This window comes from Ranitomeya imitator, chromosome 5 (genome assembly GCF_032444005.1).
Source record: "Ranitomeya imitator isolate aRanImi1 chromosome 5, aRanImi1.pri, whole genome shotgun sequence".
NCBI lineage: Eukaryota > Metazoa > Chordata > Amphibia > Anura > Dendrobatidae > Ranitomeya > Ranitomeya imitator.
In genome coordinates, this window is record NC_091286.1 from 416994410 (window position 1) to 417011504 (window position 17095).

Sequence of the window (17095 nt, forward strand, 5' to 3'; positions counted from 1 at the left end):
ATAAAACGAGGTTTAAATTTAGGAGAGGAAACCTTCATAGGAATATGACGAGAAGATAACCAAACCAGATCCCCAACACGAAGTCGGGGACCCACACGGCGTCTACGATTAGCGAAAAGCTGAGCCTTCTCCTGGGACAAGGTCAAATTGTCCACTACCTGAGTCCAGATCTGCTGCAACCTGTCCACCACAGAATCCACACCAGGACAGTCCGAAGACTCAACCTGTCCTGAAGAGAAACGAGGATGGAACCCAGAATTGCAGAAAAATGGAGAGACCAAGGTAGCCGAGCTGGCCCGATTATTAAGGGCGAACTCAGCCAACGGCAAAAATGACACCCAATCATCCTGGTCAGCAGAAACAAAACATCTCAGATATGTTTCCAAGGTCTGATTGGTTCGTTCGGTCTGGCCATTAGTCTGAGGATGGAAGGCCGAGGAAAAAGATAGGTCAATGCCCATCCTACCACAAAAGGCTCGCCAGAACCTCGAGACAAACTGGGAACCTCTGTCAGAAACAATATTCTCAGGAATGCCATGCAAACGAACCACATGCTGGAAGAACAAAGGCACCAAATCAGAGGAGGAAGGCAATTTAACCAAGGGCACCAGATGGACCATTTTAGAAAAGCGATCACAGACCACCCAAATGACCGACATCTTTTGAGAAACGGGAAGGTCAGAAATGAAATCCATCGAAATATGTGTCCAAGGCCTCTTCGGGACCGGCAAGGGCAAAAGCAACCCACTGGCACGTGAACAGCAGGGCTTAGCCCTAGCACAAATCCCACAGGACTGCACAAAAGCACGCACATCCCGTGACAGAGATGGCCACCAGAAGGATCTAGCCACTAACTCTCTGGTACCAAAGATTCCTGGATGACCAGCCAGCACCGAACAATGAAGTTCAGAGATAACTTTACTAGTCCACCTATCAGGGACGAACAGTTTCTCGGCCGGACAACGATCAGGTTTATTAGCCTGAAATTTCTGCAACACTCTCCGCAAATCAGGAGAGATGGCAGACACAATGACTCCTTCCTTGAGGATACTCGCCGGCTCAGATAACCCCGGAGAGTCGGGCACAAAACTCCTAGACAGAGCATCCGCCTTCACATTTTTAGAGCCCGGAAGGTACGAAATCACAAAATCAAAACGAGCAAAAAATAACGACCAACGGGCCTGTCTAGGATTCAAGCGCTTGGCAGACTCGAGATAAGTAAGATTCTTATGATCAGTCAATACCACCACGCGATGCTTAGCTCCCTCAAGCCAATGACGCCACTCCTCGAATGCCCACTTCATGGCCAGCAACTCTCGGTTGCCCACATCATAATTACGCTCAGCAGCAGAAAATTTCCTGGAAAAGAAAGCACATGGTTTCAACACTGAGCAACCAGAACCTCTCTGTGACAAAACCGCCCCTGCTCCAATCTCAGAAGCATCAACCTCGACCTGGAATGGAAGAGAAACATCTGGTTGACACAACACAGGGGCACAGCAAAAACGACGCTTCAACTCCTGAAAAGCTTCCACGGCAGCAGAAGACCAATTAACCAAATCAGCACCCTTCTTGGTCAAATCGGTCAATGGTCTGGCAATGCTAGAAAAATTACAGATGAAACGACGATAAAAATTAGCAAAGCCCAGGAATTTCTGCAGACTTTTCAGAGATGTAGGCTGAGTCCAATCCTGGATGGCCTGGACCTTAACCGGATCCATCTCGATAGTAGAAGGGGAAAAGATGAACCCCAAAAATGAAACTTTCAGCACACCGAAGAGACACTTTGATCCCTTCACGAACAAGGAATTAGCACGCAGTACCTGGAAAACCATTCTGACTTGCTTCACATGAGACTCCCAATCATCAGAGAAGATCAAAATGTCATCCAAGTAAACAATCAGGAATTTATCCAGATACTCACGGAAAATGTCATGCATAAAAGACTGAAAAACAGATGGAGCATTGGCAAGTCCGAACGGCATCACCAGATACTCAAAATGACCCTCGGGCGTATTAAATGCCGTTTTCCATTCATCTCCCTGCCTGATTCTCACCAGATTATACGCACCACGAAGATCAATCTTAGTAAACCAACTAGCCCCCTTAATCCGAGCAAACAAGTCAGATATCAATGGCAAGGGGTACTGAAACTTAACAGTGATCTTATTAAGAAGGCGGTAATCAATACACGGTCTTAGCGAACCATCCTTTTTGGCTACAAAAAAGAACCCTGCTCCCAATGGTGATGACGATGGGCGAATATGTCCCTTCTCCAGGGATTCTTTCACATAACTGCGCATAGCGGTGTGTTCAGGCACGGACAAATTAAATAAACGACCCTTAGGGAATTTACTACCAGGAATCAAATTGATAGCACAATCACAATTCCTATGCGGAGGTAGGGCATCAGACTTGGGCTCTTCAAATACATCCTGAAAGTCAGACAAGAACTCTGGGATGTCAGAAGGAATGGATGACGAAATAGACAAAAATGGAACATCACCATGTACTCCCTGACAACCCCAGCTGGTTACCGACATAGAGTTCCAATCTAATACTGGATTATGGGTTTGTAGCCATGGCAACCCCAACACGACCACATCATGCAGATTATGCAGTACCAGAAAGCGAATAACTTCCTGATGTGCAGGAGCCATGCACATGGTCAGCTGGGCCCAGTACTGAGGCTTATTCTTGGCCAAAGGTGTAGCATCAATTCCTCTCAACGGAATAGGACACCGCAAAGGCTCCAAGAAAAATCCACAACGTTTAGCATAATCCAAATCCATCAGATTCAGGGCAGCACCTGAATCCACAAACGCCATGACAGAATACGATGACAAAGAGCATATCAAGGTAATGGACAGAAGGAATTTGGACTGTACAGTACCAATGACGGCAGAGCTATCGAACCGCCTAGTGCGCTTAGGACAATTAGAAATAGCATGAGTGGAATCACCACAGTAGAAACACAGCCTGTTCAGACGTCTGTGTTCTTGCCGTTCAACTTTAGTCATAGTCCTGTCGCACTGCATAGGCTCAGGTTTACTCTCAGACAATACCGCCAGATGGTGCACAGATTTACGCTCGCGCAAGCGACGACCGATCTGAATGGCCAAGGACATAGACTCATTCAAACCAGCAGGCATAGGAAATCCCACCATGACATCCTTAAGAGCTTCAGAGAGACCCTTTCTGAACCAAGCCGCCAGTGCAGATTCATTCCACAGAGTGAGTACTGACCACTTCCTAAATTTCTGACAATATACTTCTACATCATCCTGACCCTGGCATAAAGCCAGCAAATTTTTCTCAGCCTGATCCACTGAATTAGGCTCATCGTAAAGCAATCCAAGCGCCTGGAAAAACGCATCAACATTACTCAATGCAGGGTCTCCTGGCGCAAGAGAAAACGCCCAGTCCTGTGGGTCGCCGCGCAAAAAAGAAATAATAATCAAAACCTGTTAAATAGGATTACCAGAAGAATGAGGTTTCAAGGCCAGAAATAGCTTACAATTATTTTTGAAGCTCAGGAACTTAGTTCTGTCACCAAAAAACAAATCAGGAATAGGAATTCTTGGTTTTAGCATAGATTTCTGATCAATTGTATCTTGAATCTTTTGTACATTTATAACGAGATTATCCATTGAGGAGCACAGAGCCTGAATATCCATGTCCACAGCTGTGTCCTGAAGCACTCTAATGTCTAGGGGAAAAAAAAAAAAAAAAAAAAAACTGAAGACAGAGCTGAGGAAAAAAAAATGATGTCAGGACTTCTTTTTTCCCTCTATTGAGAATCATTGGTTTGGCTCCTTGTACTGTTATGCTGTGCTATCAGGCAACACAGTGTGCAGTAATCAGCGCACATACAGTGATATGGCAATAACCCAAAAACAATAGAACGAGCTCTGAGACGTGGAATCTCTGCAGACTGCAATACCTGAACCTATCCTCACACAACTAAAAGCAGCAGTGGATTGCGCCTAACACTACCTATGCAACTCGGCACTGCCTGAGGAGCTGACTAGCCTGAAGATAGAAATACAAGCCTGACTTGCCTCAGAGAAATACCCCAAAGGAATAGGCAGCCCCCCACATATAATGACTGTTAGCAAGATGAAAAGACAAAACGTAGGAATGAAATAGATTCAGCAAAGTGAGGCCCGATATTCTAGACAGAGCGAGGATAGCAAAGAGAACTATGCAGTCTACAAAAAACCCTAAAGCAGAACCACGCAAAGGGGGGCAAAAAGACCCACCGTGCCGAACTAACGGCACGGCGGTGCACCCTTTGCGTCTCAGAGCTTCCAGCAAAAGAGAATAGCACAGCTGACAGAAAAAAACGGAAACAAAAACAAAGTAACACTTATCTAGCAGAGCAGCAGGCCACAGGAAAGATGCAGTAGCTCAGATCCAACACTGGAACATTGACAAGGAGCAAGGAAGACAGACTCAGGTGGAGTTAAATAGCAAGGCAGCCAACGAGCTCACCAAAACACCTGAGGGAGGAAGCCCAGAGGCTGCAATACCACTTGTGACCACAGGAGTGAATTCAGCCACAGAATTCACAACAGTACCCCCCCCTTGAGGAGGGGTCACTGAACCCTCACCAGAACCCCCAGGCCGACCAGGATGAGCCACATGAAAGGCACGAACAAGATCTGGGGCATGGACATCAGAGGCAAAAACCCAGGAATTATCCTCCTGAGCATAATCCTTCCATTTGACCAGATACCGGAGTTTCCGTCTAGAGACACGAGAATCCAAAATTTTCTCCACAATATACTCCAATTCCCCCTCCACCAAAACAGGGGCAGGAGGCTCCACAGATGGAACCATAGGTGCCACGTATCTTCTCAACAACGACCTATGGAATACATTATGTATGGAAAAGGAGTCTGGGAGGGTCAGACGAAAAGACACCGGATTGAGAATCTCAGAAATCCTATACGGACCAATAAAACGAGGTTTAAATTTAGGAGAGGAAACCTTCATAGGAATATGACGAGAAGATAACCAAACCAGATCCCCAACACGAAGTCGGGGACCCACACGGCGTCTACGATTAGCGAAAAGCTGAGCCTTCTCCTGGGACAAGGTCAAATTGTCCACTACCTGAGTCCAGATCTGCTGCAACCTGTCCACCACAGAATCCACACCAGGACAGTCCGAAGACTCAACCTGTCCTGAAGAGAAACGAGGATGGAACCCAGAATTGCAGAAAAATGGAGAGACCAAGGTAGCCGAGCTGGCCCGATTATTAAGGGCGAACTCAGCCAACGGCAAAAATGACACCCAATCATCCTGGTCAGCAGAAACAAAACATCTCAGATATGTTTCCAAGGTCTGATTGGTTCGTTCGGTCTGGCCATTAGTCTGAGGATGGAAGGCCGAGGAAAAAGATAGGTCAATGCCCATCCTACCACAAAAGGCTCGCCAGAACCTCGAGACAAACTGGGAACCTCTGTCAGAAACAATATTCTCAGGAATGCCATGCAAACGAACCACATGCTGGAAGAACAAAGGCACCAAATCAGAGGAGGAAGGCAATTTAACCAAGGGCACCAGATGGACCATTTTAGAAAAGCGATCACAGACCACCCAAATGACCGACATCTTTTGAGAAACGGGAAGGTCAGAAATGAAATCCATCGAAATATGTGTCCAAGGCCTCTTCGGGACCGGCAAGGGCAAAAGCAACCCACTGGCACGTGAACAGCAGGGCTTAGCCCTAGCACAAATCCCACAGGACTGCACAAAAGCACGCACATCCCGTGACAGAGATGGCCACCAGAAGGATCTAGCCACTAACTCTCTGGTACCAAAGATTCCTGGATGACCAGCCAGCACCGAACAATGAAGTTCAGAGATAACTTTACTAGTCCACCTATCAGGGACGAACAGTTTCTCGGCCGGACAACGATCAGGTTTATTAGCCTGAAATTTCTGCAACACTCTCCGCAAATCAGGAGAGATGGCAGACACAATGACTCCTTCCTTGAGGATACTCGCCGGCTCAGATAACCCCGGAGAGTCGGGCACAAAACTCCTAGACAGAGCATCCGCCTTCACATTTTTAGAGCCCGGAAGGTACGAAATCACAAAATCAAAACGAGCAAAAAATAACGACCAACGGGCCTGTCTAGGATTCAAGCGCTTGGCAGACTCGAGATAAGTAAGATTCTTATGATCAGTCAATACCACCACGCGATGCTTAGCTCCCTCAAGCCAATGACGCCACTCCTCGAATGCCCACTTCATGGCCAGCAACTCTCGGTTGCCCACATCATAATTACGCTCAGCAGCAGAAAATTTCCTGGAAAAGAAAGCACATGGTTTCAACACTGAGCAACCAGAACCTCTCTGTGACAAAACCGCCCCTGCTCCAATCTCAGAAGCATCAACCTCGACCTGGAATGGAAGAGAAACATCTGGTTGACACAACACAGGGGCACAGCAAAAACGACGCTTCAACTCCTGAAAAGCTTCCACGGCAGCAGAAGACCAATTAACCAAATCAGCACCCTTCTTGGTCAAATCGGTCAATGGTCTGGCAATGCTAGAAAAATTACAGATGAAACGACGATAAAAATTAGCAAAGCCCAGGAATTTCTGCAGACTTTTCAGAGATGTAGGCTGAGTCCAATCCTGGATGGCCTGGACCTTAACCGGATCCATCTCGATAGTAGAAGGGGAAAAGATGAACCCCAAAAATGAAACTTTCAGCACACCGAAGAGACACTTTGATCCCTTCACGAACAAGGAATTAGCACGCAGTACCTGGAAAACCATTCTGACTTGCTTCACATGAGACTCCCAATCATCAGAGAAGATCAAAATGTCATCCAAGTAAACAATCAGGAATTTATCCAGATACTCACGGAAAATGTCATGCATAAAAGACTGAAAAACAGATGGAGCATTGGCAAGTCCGAACGGCATCACCAGATACTCAAAATGACCCTCGGGCGTATTAAATGCCGTTTTCCATTCATCTCCCTGCCTGATTCTCACCAGATTATACGCACCACGAAGATCAATCTTAGTAAACCAACTAGCCCCCTTAATCCGAGCAAACAAGTCAGATATCAATGGCAAGGGGTACTGAAACTTAACAGTGATCTTATTAAGAAGGCGGTAATCAATACACGGTCTTAGCGAACCATCCTTTTTGGCTACAAAAAAGAACCCTGCTCCCAATGGTGATGACGATGGGCGAATATGTCCCTTCTCCAGGGATTCTTTCACATAACTGCGCATAGCGGTGTGTTCAGGCACGGACAAATTAAATAAACGACCCTTAGGGAATTTACTACCAGGAATCAAATTGATAGCACAATCACAATTCCTATGCGGAGGTAGGGCATCAGACTTGGGCTCTTCAAATACATCCTGAAAGTCAGACAAGAACTCTGGGATGTCAGAAGGAATGGATGACGAAATAGACAAAAATGGAACATCACCATGTACTCCCTGACAACCCCAGCTGGTTACCGACATAGAGTTCCAATCTAATACTGGATTATGGGTTTGTAGCCATGGCAACCCCAACACGACCACATCATGCAGATTATGCAGTACCAGAAAGCGAATAACTTCCTGATGTGCAGGAGCCATGCACATGGTCAGCTGGGCCCAGTACTGAGGCTTATTCTTGGCCAAAGGTGTAGCATCAATTCCTCTCAACGGAATAGGACACCGCAAAGGCTCCAAGAAAAATCCACAACGTTTAGCATAATCCAAATCCATCAGATTCAGGGCAGCACCTGAATCCACAAACGCCATGACAGAATACGATGACAAAGAGCATATCAAGGTAATGGACAGAAGGAATTTGGACTGTACAGTACCAATGACGGCAGAGCTATCGAACCGCCTAGTGCGCTTAGGACAATTAGAAATAGCATGAGTGGAATCACCACAGTAGAAACACAGCCTGTTCAGACGTCTGTGTTCTTGCCGTTCAACTTTAGTCATAGTCCTGTCGCACTGCATAGGCTCAGGTTTACTCTCAGACAATACCGCCAGATGGTGCACAGATTTACGCTCGCGCAAGCGACGACCGATCTGAATGGCCAAGGACATAGACTCATTCAAACCAGCAGGCATAGGAAATCCCACCATGACATCCTTAAGAGCTTCAGAGAGACCCTTTCTGAACCAAGCCGCCAGTGCAGATTCATTCCACAGAGTGAGTACTGACCACTTCCTAAATTTCTGACAATATACTTCTACATCATCCTGACCCTGGCATAAAGCCAGCAAATTTTTCTCAGCCTGATCCACTGAATTAGGCTCATCGTAAAGCAATCCAAGCGCCTGGAAAAACGCATCAACATTACTCAATGCAGGGTCTCCTGGCGCAAGAGAAAACGCCCAGTCCTGTGGGTCGCCGCGCAAAAAAGAAATAATAATCAAAACCTGTTAAATAGGATTACCAGAAGAATGAGGTTTCAAGGCCAGAAATAGCTTACAATTATTTTTGAAGCTCAGGAACTTAGTTCTGTCACCAAAAAACAAATCAGGAATAGGAATTCTTGGTTTTAGCATAGATTTCTGATCAATTGTATCTTGAATCTTTTGTACATTTATAACGAGATTATCCATTGAGGAGCACAGAGCCTGAATATCCATGTCCACAGCTGTGTCCTGAAGCACTCTAATGTCTAGGGGAAAAAAAAAAAAAAAAAAAAAACTGAAGACAGAGCTGAGGAAAAAAAAATGATGTCAGGACTTCTTTTTTCCCTCTATTGAGAATCATTGGTTTGGCTCCTTGTACTGTTATGCTGTGCTATCAGGCAACACAGTGTGCAGTAATCAGCGCACATACAGTGATATGGCAATAACCCAAAAACAATAGAACGAGCTCTGAGACGTGGAATCTCTGCAGACTGCAATACCTGAACCTATCCTCACACAACTAAAAGCAGCAGTGGATTGCGCCTAACACTACCTATGCAACTCGGCACTGCCTGAGGAGCTGACTAGCCTGAAGATAGAAATACAAGCCTGACTTGCCTCAGAGAAATACCCCAAAGGAATAGGCAGCCCCCCACATATAATGACTGTTAGCAAGATGAAAAGACAAAACGTAGGAATGAAATAGATTCAGCAAAGTGAGGCCCGATATTCTAGACAGAGCGAGGATAGCAAAGAGAACTATGCAGTCTACAAAAAACCCTAAAGCAGAACCACGCAAAGGGGGGCAAAAAGACCCACCGTGCCGAACTAACGGCACGGCGGTGCACCCTTTGCGTCTCAGAGCTTCCAGCAAAAGAGAATAGCACAGCTGACAGAAAAAAACGGAAACAAAAACAAAGTAACACTTATCTAGCAGAGCAGCAGGCCACAGGAAAGATGCAGTAGCTCAGATCCAACACTGGAACATTGACAAGGAGCAAGGAAGACAGACTCAGGTGGAGTTAAATAGCAAGCTAGCCAACGAGCTCACCAAAACACCTGAGGGAGGAAGCCCAGAGGCTGCAATACCACTTGTGACCACAGGAGTGAATTCAGCCACAGAATTCACAACAGTTTCCCATGCCTGCTGGTCTGAATGAGTCTATGTCCTTGGCCATTCAGATCGATCGACGCTTGCGTGAGCGTAAAGCTGTGCACCATTTGGCGGTACTATCTGAGCATGGGCCTGAGCCTATGCAATGTGATAGGACTTTGACCAGAGCTGAACGGCAAGAACACAGACGTCGGAATGGGCTATGTTTTTACTGTGGTGATTCCACTCATGTTATCTCCGATTGTCCTAAGCGCACTAAGCGGTTCGCTAGGTCTGCCACCATTGGTACGGTACAGTCTAAATTTCTATTGTCTGTTACTCTGATTTGCTCTTTGTCATCCTATTCTGTCATGGCATTTGTGGATTCAGGCGCTGCCCTGAATTTGATGGACTTGGAGTATGCTAGGCACTGTGGTTTTTTCTTGGAGCCCTTGCAGTATCCTATTCCATTGAGAGGAATTGATGCTACGCCTTTGGCCAAGAATAAGCCTCAGTATTGGACCCAATTGACCATGTGCATGGCTCCTGCACATCAGGAGGATATCCGCTTTCTGGTGTTGCATAATCTGCATGATGTGGTCGTTTTGGGGTTGCCATGGCTACAGGTTCATAATCCAGTATTGGACTGGAAATCTATGTCTGTGTCCAGCTGGGGTTGCCAGGGGGTACATGGTGATGTTCCATTTGTGTCTATTTCGTCTTCCACTCCTTCTGAAGTTCCAGAGTTTTTGTCGGATTATCGGGATGTATTTGATGAGCCCAAAGCCAGTGCCCTACCTCCTCATAGGGATTGCGATTGTGCAATTAATTTGATTCCTGGTAGTAAGTTTCCTAAGGGCCGATTGTTCAATTTATCTGTGCCAGAACACGCCGCTATGCGGAGTTATATAAAAGAAACCTTGGAGAAAGGCCATATTCGCCCGTCGTCATCACCGTTAGGAGCAGGGTTCTTTTTTGTGGCTAAGAAGGATGGTTCTTTGAGACCTTGTATTGATTACAGCCTTCTCAATAAAATTACAGTCAAATTTCAGTATCCTTTGCCGTTGCTGTCTGATTTGTTTGCTCGTATTAAAGGGGCTAGTTGGTTCACCAAGATAGATCTTCGAGGGGCGTATAATCTTGTGCGTATTAAACAAGGCGATGAATGGAAAACAGCATTTAATACACCCGAGGGCCATTTTGAGTACCTGATTATGCCATTCGGGCTTTCCAATGCTCCATCAGTATTTCAGTCCTTTATGCATGACATTTTCCGAGAATACCTGGATAAATTCCTGATTGTGTATTTGGATTATATTTTGGTATTTTCGGATGATTGGGAGTCTCATGTGAAGCAGGTCAGAATGGTGTTCCAGGTCCTTCGTGCAAATTCCTTGTTTGTGAAGGGGTCAAATTGTCTCTTTGGAGTTCAGAAGGTTTCATTTTTGGGGTTCATTTTTTCCCCTTCTACTATCGAGATGGACCCTGTTAAAGTCCAGGCCATTTACGATTGGACTCAGCCAACATCTGTGAAGAGCCTGCAAAAGTTCCTGGGCTTTGCTAATTTTTATCGGCGCTTCATCGCTAATTTTTCTACTGTTGCTAAACCGTTGACTGATTTGACCAAGAAGGGTGCTGATGTGGTCAATTGGTCTTCTGCGGCTGTAGAGGCTTTTCAGGAGTTGAAGCGTCGTTATTCTTCTGCCCCTGTGTTGTGCCAGCCAGATGTTTCGCTTCCGTTTCAGGTTGAAGTTGATGCTTCTGAGATTGGAGCAGGGGCTGTTTTGTCGCAGAGAAGTTCTGATGGCTCGGTGATGAAGCCATGTGCTTTCTTTTCTAGAAAGTTTTCGCCTGTTGAGCGTAACTATGATGTTGGTAATCGTGAATTGTTTGCCATGAAGTGGGCATTCGAGGAGTGGCGTCATTGGCTGGAAGGAGCCAAGCATCGCGTGGTGGTCTTGACAGATCACAAGAATTTGACTTATCTTGAGTCTGCCAAACGGTTGAATCCGAGACAGGCTCGATGGTCGTTATTTTTCTCCTGTTTTGATTTTGTGGTTTCGTACCTTCCGGGCTCTAAGAATGTGAAGGCTGATGCCCTGTCAAGGAGTTTTGTGCCTGACTCTCCGGGTGTTCCTGAGCCGGCGGATATTCTCAAAGAGGGGGTAATTTTGTCTGCCATCTCCCCTGATTTGCGTCGGGTGCTGCAAAAATTTCAGGCTGATAGACCTGACCTTTGCCCAGCGGAGAAACTGTTTCTCCTTGATAGATGGACTAATAGAGTTATCTCTGAGATTCATTGTTCAGTGTTGGCTGGGCATCCTGGAATCTTTGGTACCAGAGATTTGGTGGCTAGATCCTTCTGGTGGCCGTCTTTGTCGCGGGATGTGCGCTCTTTTGTGCAGTCCTGTGGGACTTGTGCTCGGGCTAAGCCCTGCTGTTCTCGTGCCAGTGGGTTGCTTTTGCCCTTGCCGGTCCCGAAGAGGCCCTGGACGCATATTTCTATGGATTTTATTTCGGATCTCCCCGTCTCTCAAAAGATGTCGGTCATTTGGGTGGTTTGTGATCGCTTTTCTAAGATGGTCCATTTGGTACCTTTGTTTAAATTGCCTTCCTCCTCTGATTTGGTGCCATTATTTTTCCAGCATGTGGTTCGTTTACATGGTATCCCGGAGAACATCGTTTCTGACAGAGGTTCCCAGTTTGTTTCAAGGTTTTGGTGATCCTTTTGTGCTAGGATGGGCATTGATTTGTCTTTTTCCTCGGCTTTCCATCCTCAGACAAATGGCCAAACCGAACGAACTAATCAAACTGGAAACATATCTGAGATGCTTTGTTTCTGCTGATCAGGATGATTGGGTGTCCTTTTTGCCGTTGGCTGAGTTCGCCCTTAATAATCGGGCCAGCTCGGCTACTTTGGTTTCGCCGTTTTTCTGCAATTCTGGTTTCCATCCTCGTTTCTCTTCAGGGCAGGTTGAGTCTTCAGACTGTCCTGGTGTAGATACTGTGGTGGATAGGTTGCAGCAGATTTGGACTCATGTGGTGGACAATTTGACATTGTCCCAGGAGAAGGCTCAACGTTTCGCTAACCGCCGGCGCTGTGTGGGTCCCCGACTTCGTGTTGGGGATTTGGTTTGGTTGTCGTCTCGTTATGTTCCTATGAAGGTTTCCTCTCCTAAATTTAAGCCTCGTTTCATTGGTCCGTATAAGATTTCTGAGGTTATCAATCCTGTGTCATTTCGTTTGGCCCTTCCTGCTTCTTTTGCCATCCATAATGTGTTCCATAGGTCGTTATTGCGGAGATACGTGGCGCCTGTGGTTCCATCCGTTGATCCTCCTGCTCCGGTGTTAGTTGAGGTGGAGTTGGAGTATGTGGTGGGGAAGATTTTGGATTCTCGTGTTTCGAGACGGAAACTCCAGTACCTGGTCAAGTGGAAGGGTTATGGTCAGGAAGATAATTCCTGGGTTTTTGCCTCTGATGTTCATGCTGCCGATCTGGTTCGTGCCAGTCATTTGGCTCATCCTAGTCGGCCTGGGGGCTCTGGTGAGGGTTTGGTGACCCCTCCTCAAGGGGGGGGGGGTACTGTTGTGAATTCTGTTGTCGGGCTCCCTCCTGTGGTCATGAATGGTACTTCAGCTGGTTCTGTCCATGGACTTCCTCTGGTGGGTGTTTCTGAGTTTCACAGGTGACGAGGTTAATTCGTTAGCTGCTGCTCTATTTAACTCCACTTAGATCTTTGCTCCATGCCACCTGTCAATGTTCCAGTATTGGTCTAGTTCACTCCTGGATCATTCTTGTGACCTGTCTTCCCATCAGAAGCTAAGTTCCAGCTTGTATTTCTTGGGTTTGCTATTTTTCTGTCCAGCTTGCTATTTATTTGTTGTCTTGCTTGCTGGAAGCTCTGGGACGCAGAAGGAGCGCCTCCGCACCGTGAGTCGGTGCAGAGGGTCTTTTTGCGTGGTCTTTTTGTAGGTTTTTGTGCTGACCGCAAAGTAACCTTTCCAATCCTCCGTCTGTTCAGTAAGTCAGGGCTCACTTTGCTAAATCTATGTTATCTCTGTTTGTATTTTCATCTTTACTCACCGTCATTATATGTGGGGGGCTGCCTTTTCCTTTGGGGAATTTCTCTGAGGCAAGGTAGGCTTTATTTTTCTATCTTCAGGGCTAGCTAGTTTCTTAGGCTGTGCCGAGTTGCATAGGGAGCGTTAGGCGCAATCCACGGCTATTTCTAGTGTGTTTGATAGGTTTAGGGATTGCGGTCAGCAGAGTTCCCACGTCCCAGAGCTCGTCCTTATTATCAGTAACTATCAGGTCATTCCGTGTGCTCTTAACCACCAGGTCCATTATTGTCCTGACCACCATGTCATAACAATTAGCCCAAACATTTTTTTATCGAAATGTGGTCTCCTGCTTTCACTGTAAAATTAGTCCAAATTATTTTGATTAGAAAATGGAGACATGTGCCTGCACCCCAATATTAGCCCTATAGATATTTATTAGGAAATGGGACCTCCTGCCTGCAGGGCAATATTAACCTAAACAACTTTGATTAGAAAATGGGGCCTCCTGCCTGCACCCCACTATTAGACCAAAGTATTTTTTACAAGAAATGTTGCTTCCTGTCTGCACCCCAATATTAGAAAAAACAAATTTAATTAGGAAATTGGGCCTGGTGTCTGTTAGGGCTAGCAGAACCCACAAAATAATAAGATAGATTAAGGTGCGTTCGCAGCCCGGGGTCCATCGTGCAGAGATGGAACCTGCTGCCAAGTAATGACGGACTATATGGTGGTACAATGTGAATACACACACGGGTTAACTTCACCCTGTGTGAAGGAAGCGAACCCTGTTAAGTCACAGGGCTGTGGTACCACACACAGGAGCGCAAGCAAGGAGTCTCCAAGCTCAGTCCCAAGACTTGGGATCCGAGTCCGACTAGACTACTTGCGCTCGACACTGCTAATGGGGTGTCAACGTAACCAAAGAAATAATAAAAGATGCACGAGAGTGCATGCGGTGCCACACTGGCAGACGCCACTAACCATGGGGCGATGTAGGATGGGAGCGCTATCGAAATGTGACTTTATGGAGTTAAAGGCCTTGGAGCCCTCCTCAGACCACAATTTGGGATTTGCCCCCTTCTTGGTGAGGGCAACCAAGGGAGCTACCAAAGTTGAGAAGTGCGGAATGAACTGGCAATAATGATTAATGAACCCCATAAAGCGCTACACCGCTTTAAGAGAATGTGGTTCCTGCCAGTCCATCACAGCCTGTAGTTTGGCAGGATCCATAGCCAATACCTGTGCGGAGATGATATAGCCCAGGAAAGGTAAGGACTCCTGCTCGAACATACACTTCTCCAATTTGGCATAGAGGGAGTTTGCCCGTAGGAGGTCAAAGACTTTGCAAACATCTCTCCGGTGGGAGTCAATATCTGGAGAGTAGATGAGAATATCATCCAGATAGACTACGACCGAGGAGGAGAGCATATCCCGGAAGATTTCGTTCACAAACTCTTGGAAAACGGCTGGGGCATTACAGAGCCCGAAGGGCATCACCAGATATTCATAGTGCCCATCCCTGGTGTTAAAAGCCGTCTTCCATTTGTCCCCCTCACGGATGCGAATCAGGTTGTAAGCACCCCGTAGATCTAGTAGATTTAGTAAATACCCTTGCTCCCCGAAGCCTATTGAAGAGCTCAGATATCAAGGGCAAAGGATATTTGTTCTTAACGGTGATGGCGTTAAGACCCCTGTAGTCTATGCATGGACGCAATTCCCCATTCTTCTTCTGCGTGAAGAAGAACCCTGCCCCAGCAGGTGACACTGACTTCCTAATGAATCCTCTTGCCAGATTTTCCTGGATGTACTGTGACATTGCCTCCATCTCCGGGAGAGATAACGGATAGACTCAACCCCGAGGAGGCTCAGCACCAGGCAAAAGATCAATAGGACAGTCATAGGGGCGATGGGGCGGAAGGGTCTCCGCCGCCTTTTTGGAGAACACGTCTGCATGAGACCAATATTGCTTGGGGAGAGAGGAAAGATCTGCGGGTACCTCTGTAGTAGCAACCTGAACGCACTCCCTCTGACACCTACCCCCACAAGATTCACCCCATCCCAGAATTCTGCCTGAGGACCACTCGATATGAGGAGAGTGGTACCGTAGCCAAGGTATTCCCAACAGGACCTCATCAATTCCCTCAGGAATGACGAGCAAAGATATAATCTCCTGATGGGATGGTGACATGGACAGAGTAAAAGCTATGGTCTGGTGTGTTATCTGTGAGGGCAGAGTCGACCCATTCACAACTCGTACCGTTACTGGTTGAGCTAGCATAACCAGAGGTATTGCGTGACGTTGGGCGAAGGCAGAAGACATAAAATTGCCCTCCGCCCCAGAATCCATGCAGAGCTCTACCGAGTGAGTGAATGAGCCTATTGTTATTGTCCCCTTAAAGGACAATTTGGAGGCAAACTGTTATGATCTGGTGGCCTAGGAGCAGCATGAGACGTACTCTGGAGAAGGTGGTACCTGTACTGAACGCAGACCCTGAACTTAACAACACAACTAGATGTAGCCGTGGGATGTACCTAACGCTCCCTAGACACCTCGACACAGCCTGAGGACTAAATACCCCTAAAGATAGAAACGGAAAACTATCTTGCCTCAGAGAAAATCCCCAAAGGAAAGACAGCCCCCCACAAATATTGACTGTGAGAGGAGAGGGAAATGACATACGCAGACGGAAATCAGAATTTAGCAGAGGAGGCCATTCTAACTAAATAGAAAGTATAGGACAGAGAACTATGCGTTCAGTATAAAAACTCTAGAAAATATCCACCAAAGAAAATGCAAAAACTCCACGTCTGACTAAAGACATGGAGGGTATATCTGCATCTCCAGAGATACCGCTTGGCTGCAAAAAATCCTTTCACAGACAAGCTGGACAAGACAATACATGAAAATGCACAGAACTATAAGGCCCACAGCATGTGGACAGCAGAAACAAAGCCAGGACTTATCTTTGAAGAAAAGCACAGCAAACAGGAGAGACCAGAAAGGGATGTGAATCCTCCAAAAACAATGGACAACTGGCACAGACTAAAGGATCAAGCAGGACTAAATAGCTGAGTCCAAATTGCAAAAAGTGAACACACCTGATAGATGCAGCGATCCACAGACAGCAGCACTACCACTCATAACCAACCGAAGGGAGCCCAAGAGCAGAATTCACAACAGCAAACGTCGCCATGTCTAGTGTACCTCCACCCACTACCACTAGACGCTGACGTTTCCTCGACCGCTGGGGACATCTGGTGGCAAGATGTCCTGACTGTTGGCAAACATGACAGACCTTGAGTGCACAAGAGGTCCGGGACTTAGATCCCGCTCGTGACACTTCCATGGCCTCATATGACTCAGGAACCAGGACCGGAGATTCCAGAGGTCTGGCGAAGGTAGGAGCCTGCCGAAACCTCTGCCTACACTGGGCTAGCTCTAACCTCCGCTTGTTAAAACGGAGGTCAATACGAGCAGAGACAGTTATTAACTCCTCCAGTGTGGCACGAATCTCCCTAGTGGCCAGAGCATCCTTC